General features: G+C 43.6%; 1 long non-coding RNA gene across 2 annotated transcripts in view; it reads right to left on the bottom strand.

Moving 5' to 3' along the window:
* Positions 1-296: 296 nt before the first annotated feature.
* The window catches only part of LOC144508323 (uncharacterized), a 90783-nt gene continuing 85079 nt past the window's right edge, over positions 297-6000 (bottom strand). For both annotated transcript variants that reach the window (XR_013500261.1, XR_013500260.1), the window contains exon 3: positions 297-381. This is a non-coding gene — a long non-coding RNA (uncharacterized LOC144508323). The remainder of the gene's footprint in view (positions 382-6000) is intronic.

Raw genomic sequence — 6000 nt, 5'->3', positions numbered from 1 at the left:
TTCAGTTTTTTTTGTTGTTCAAATCTATGTTAGTATAAAATCAATCTGACATTAACATTCAGAGCCGCATTGAACAGCCAAGTACCAGCATCAGTCAAATCTCGGTTACACGCATGAGTGGACAGAAAGGAGAAAGCTGAATCAGATCCTGATGCAAAATACATAAGAAGATGCATATCACTGTCATCCTCACCAACAAAGGAAAATAAGTCAATTTAACAGCAATCAGCTTCCCAACAGAACAACTTTGTGACCTGTCATTTTCCACGTACCTTTATTACAATACTTACTCCGTTGTGGTTTGCAGCATGGGAGGAGAGATCATGACCATTCCGCTAAAGCAGCTCGATGTGTTACCTCGTATTATCCTCGTTTTGTTCACTCAGAGGCAAACAAAAAGAGTCAAGTTAATATCGCAGCAGCTGTATTTTAAAGGCACCTGCCCGTAACGTGCGTGAAGTTAACAGAAAACCAACGGGGCATTTCTTACATTGTTCTAGGAAATGGTAGAAAAAACACCCAACGTTAAATTCTATGCAAGCTCCTGTTTTAACAATAAAATTGATTTATTTTTGCGTCCCGCCAGTAACGCCCATGTGTTCAATACTTGTTACAGCCCAAACAATTGCTTATCTATTCAAGTCAATGATTGGACACCATTTTTCCTTTTAATTCTTCTTAGTTATATCCTTGCGTTCAAAAGCAGATTCTTTGGAACACTATCCCCCTGTTCTATCTATCCCTGGTGACCCAAGGGCAGGAGGCATTTAACTAACATGGAAAAATTAAGGACAGGGATATTGACAGATAATTATTCTCATTTTATATCCTCTCCAAGCCATTGATTTCCTCCTTCGTGCCCCATGTCTTCAATTCCCCATACTCCCCTTCATTTCTCTTTCATTTTCCCTTGAAGGAGATTTACCAGGATGCTGCCTGGTTTGGAGGGTAGGTTTTATGAGGAAAGGTTGAGGGAGCTAGGGCTGTTCTCTCTGGAGCAGAGGAGGCTGAGGGGAGACTTAATAGAGGTTTATAAAATGATGAAGGGGATAGATAGAGTGAACGTTCAAAGACTATTTCCTCGGGTGGATGGAGCTATTACAAGGGGGCATAACTATAGGGTTCATGGTGGGAGATATAGGAAGGATATCAGAGGTAGGTTCTTTACGCAGAGAGTGGTTGGGGTGTGGAATGGACTGCCTGCAGTGATAGTGGAGTCAGACACTTTAGGAACATTTAAGCGGTTATTGGATAGGCACATGGAGCACACCAGGATGATAGGGAGTGGGATAGCTTGACCTTGGTTTCAGATAAAGCTCGGCACAACATCGTGGGCCGAAGGGCCTGTTCTGTGCTGTACTGTTCTATGTTGATTTTGTTCCCTCCCTGTTAGATAACTCCAAACTCCCGGTCTTATGGCCTGACGTAAATTTCTCCCCTTCCCTTTTTTCAGTTTCACCGGTCGGAATGTCTATTCATATTTCGTGCACAGTTGGGTTTCACAGGCCTGTTTGTTAATGTTTTCTGTGTTCCATCTGTTCCCTCGTAACATAAATCATTTTCAGTCAAAATGGTTTTTTTTTTAGCAGGAGCTATCCAGGCTGAATGACGCAATTTTAAGGGAGATGCAGGAAAAGAGAATCTTGGGGTTGCTTCCGCACAAATTGTTGAACATGGAAGGCAGGGTTAACGAAGCAATTAAGAAAGCTAATGGGGTCTTGGGTTTTATAAATAACAGCATTGAGTACAAAAGTTACACAGTGGTTAACACTGCTGCTTCACAGCTCCAGGGACCTGGGTTCGATTCCCGGCTCGGGTCACTGTCTGTGTGGAGTTTGCACATTCTCCTCGTGTCTGCGTGGGTTTCCTCCGGGTGCTCCGGTTTCCTCCCAAAGATGTGCGGGTTAGGTTGATTGGCCATGCTAAAATTGCCCCTTTGTGTCCTGAGATGTGTAGGTTAGAGGGATTAGCGGGTAAAATATGTAGGGATATGGGGGTAGTGCCTGGGTGGGATTGTGGTCGGTGCAGACTCGATGGGCCGAATGGCCTCTTCCTGCACTGTAGGGTTTCTATGATTTCTATGATTCTATGGTTACAAAGTTATGCAAAACCTATTCTTCGTGAAATATTAGTTTGGTCCTAGCTGCGGTACTGTGTCCAATTTAAGGCACAGGACATGATGAGCTTTGTATTTTTTTTATTAGTCACAAGTCGGCTTACATTAAACTGCAATGAAGTTACTGTGAAAATCCCCTAGTGGCCACACTCCAGCACCTACACTGAGGGAGAATTTAACATGGTCAATGCACCTAACCAGCACGTGTGGGAGGAAACCGGAGCACCCGGAGGAAACGCACACAGACACGGGGAGAACATGCAGACTCCACACAGACAGTGACCCAAGTGGGAACCAAACCCGGGTCCCTGGTACTGTGAGGCAGCAGTGCTAACCACTGTGCCACCGTGCGGTTCACTAGATTTGATCCAGGGATGAGGAATCACAGTTATGTGGTTAGAGACAGGTGAAGCTGAGATTGTTTGCTTACAGCAGAGAAGGCTAAGAGGAGATTAGAGGTGTTTTTATATTATGAAGAATTTAGATAGAGCAAATAAAGAAATTGTTTCTTGAAAGCAAAATACTGTGGATTCTGGAATCTGAAACAGAAAATGCTGGAAAATCTCAGCAGGTCTGACAGCGTCTGTGGAGAGAAAATAGAGCCAACGTTTTAAGTCAGGATGACCCTTCGTCAGAACAAGAACAAGAAATTGTTTCCACTGGCTGAAGGGCCAGAGGCAACAGGGTTGAGGTGATTGGCAAAAGACATGAGAAAAGGCTTTTAATTTTACTCAATAAATCATTGGATTTGGAATGTGCTGCCTGATAAGGTGGTGGATACAGATTCTAGGGTTGCCTACAAAAAGGAATCAGATAAATATCTGAAGATGAAATCAATGAAGCCATGCCCTGTTATGGGGAAAGGTTCAGCAGGTTAGGCCTATACTCACTGAAGCGTGGAAGAATTAGAGGTGATCTTATTAGTCAATATTCTGAGGGGGCTTGACAGGATAGATGCTGAGAGGAAGGTTTCCCTCATGGAGAATCTAGAACGAGGGAACACAGTTCAAAAATAAGGGTTCTCCAATTCAAAGCAGAGATGAGGAATTTCTTCCCTCAGAATTCATTAGTCTTTGGAATTCTCTTCCACAGAAAGCAGTGGTAGCTGGGATATTGAATATATTCAAGGTTGAGTTAGACAGATTTTTTAACAATAAGGGAGTCAAATGTTATGGGCGGCAACAGGCAGGAAAGTGAAGTTAAGTCCAAAATCAGATCAGTCAAGATCTTATTGAATGATGAATGGGCCAAATGGCCTACTGTAACTTTTAATTCATATTGGGCAAAATCTTCCAGCTCTTCACATTGGCAGGATCTTCTGGTCCCTCTGACGGCCCGTTCCCACTGCAGGTTTCCCGGTGGTGTGGGTGGAATCGATGGGAAATGCCACTGACAGTGCCAGGACCAGAAGATCCCGCTGGCAGCCAACGGCACGCCACCTCTCACCACCAAGAAACAAGTCACAGGGAAGCCAGAGAATCTCACCCAAAATATTATGACTGGGACAGTGGAGCTAACTGGATTGTACTTTTAAAGGAATGGTCTTCCTCGGTGCTGTATTATTCTGCGATTCAAGAGGATCATGATGGAAAACTGTTAATTAGTTTGATTTTAGGATTAGTTTAGCAGAAGGATTACAGAGGAGGCCTAGTGGTATTTTCACTCGACTATTAATCCAGAAACTCAGCTAATGTTTTGGGACCCAGGTTCGAATCCCACCATGGCAGGTGGTGGAACTTGAATTCAATATAAAGAAATATCTGGAATTAAGAATCTACTGATGACCATGAAACCATTGTCAATTGTTGGAAAAACCCATCTGATTAACGAATGTCCTTTAGGGAAGGAAATCTGCCATTGTTAGCCGGTCTGGCCTATATGTACTCCAGAGCCACAGCAATGTGGTTGACATTCAACTGCCCTCGGGATGGGCAATAAATGCTGGCCAGCCAGCGACGCCCATGAATTAATAAGATGAATAAGAAACCAGATAAGAACATAAAATTGAAAGAATAAAATGTCAAAAGGTTGGAGCTGGATAAAAAAGGCAGGGGAAAATAACTGAAGAAGCTATTTGAAGTGATCAAAAAGTAAACATCTAGGGCAGTATTTTCCAGATGCACTGCTAAGGCGATCGAGATAGTTGCGCTATGAAGATAATGCTTGCTGATTTCACTCTCAACTGAACTGTTGGGATTTTCCAGCAGTAATCCTGATGAATTATTTATTCTAACTCCTGGCATAGATCGAGCCTGGTGGTGGAGAGAGAGAGAGAGAGTGCAAGGAATTGCTCATGTCAGCAGTCTTAAAGGGCAGCAGTCAAATTTAAAGGAACACTGCCACTTACAGGTAAGGAGGCATGAATTATTCCAAGTTTTTGAAAGGCTATACCTAGAATCATAGCATCCCTGTAGTGCAGAAGGAGGCCATTCGGCCCTTCGAGTCTGCACCTGCTCTCCAACAGAGCATCTTCCCCAGGCCCTATCCCCGTAACCCCAGATATTTACCCTGTTAATTCCCCTAACCTATACATCCAGGGATGATAAGGGACAATTCAGCATGGCCAATATACCTAACCTGCACATCTCTGTGCTATGGGAGGAAATTGGACCATCCAGAGGAAATCCATGTGGGCACAGAGAGAATGTGCTGAGTGTTCCAGCTATGAAGAGAGGCTGGATATGCTGGGGTTGTTTTCCTTACGGCAGAGAAGGCTGAGGGGGGGGGGACATGATCAGGGTGCACAAAATTATGAAGGATATAGATGGGGCAAATTGGAAGAAATGTTTCTCCCAGGGAACAGGAGATTTAGAGGGAATTTGAAGGAAAATGTTTTCACTCAGAGGGAATCTGGAACTCACTGCTGAAAGGGCGGTAGAAGCAGGAATACTCATAACATTTAAGAAGCATTTAGATGAGCACTTGGAACACCATAGCATACAAGGCTATTGGCCAAGTGCTGGAAAATGGGATTAGGATAGATAGATGCTTGATGGTCAGCTCAGGCATGATGGGTAGAAGAATACAACAAACAGAGAGTTTGCAGGACCATGTACCCTTGTGGACAAAGCTAGCCCATTGGTATACAAGATCCCACTAAACACAGGAGGTGTCGCATCGATCAGTTAAAACGATACAAGGGAGCAAAAGGGAAACAGACAGGTTTCTGTGAAGAATACCACTCGAGAAAAGTCGAGTTGGATGTTTCAGCTGTTTCAGGGAATTGGGAGTGGGAGCGCAAATGGGTGAGAGTGAAAAGGGAAGAATGTGATGGTGATGAGGGTGATTAGGAGCCCGTTGGAATATCAGAGAAGGAATGGAATGCCATTGCAGACTCGAAAGAATAAGGAGGTATTTGATGATCCCTCAAATGAGGAGAACTTTGAGGGTTTTTGATGGAGAAGAATTGACACTACCCTGAATAAAAGCAAATTACTGCGGATGCTGGAATCTGAAACCAAAAGAGAAAATGCTGGAAAATCTCAGCAGGGCCTGGCAACTTTGACAAAGGGTCATCTGGACTCGAAAAGTTAGTTCCTTTCTTTCCTTACAGATGCTGCCAGACCTGCTGAGATTTTCCAGCATTTTCTCTTTTGATATTATCCTGATTTGCCCCAACAGGCCAATGTAAGGCAGCAACGCTATGAAGTGGCTCATGATATTCGAATTCTTATGCTGGACAAGTTGGATCACCAGAGCTAACCAAATGAACTGTGAAGTGGATTATAACTCTAGCCCCAAATATAGACTACCTCGATTGGGAACACTCTCTTTACAATCACTCTCACCTGAGTTCAAGGCAACTTCACACAGACACCTATTTTGAGTCTGAAAAAGTGAATCACATCTTCCCCAAGGGAAGTGACTATGAAGAGTTGTTACCT

Source organism: Mustelus asterias, chromosome 20 (genome assembly GCF_964213995.1).
Source record: "Mustelus asterias chromosome 20, sMusAst1.hap1.1, whole genome shotgun sequence".
NCBI lineage: Eukaryota > Metazoa > Chordata > Chondrichthyes > Carcharhiniformes > Triakidae > Mustelus > Mustelus asterias.
The sequence above is the reverse complement of the archived record's forward strand: the minus strand, read 5'-3'. Positions and strand labels throughout refer to the sequence as shown.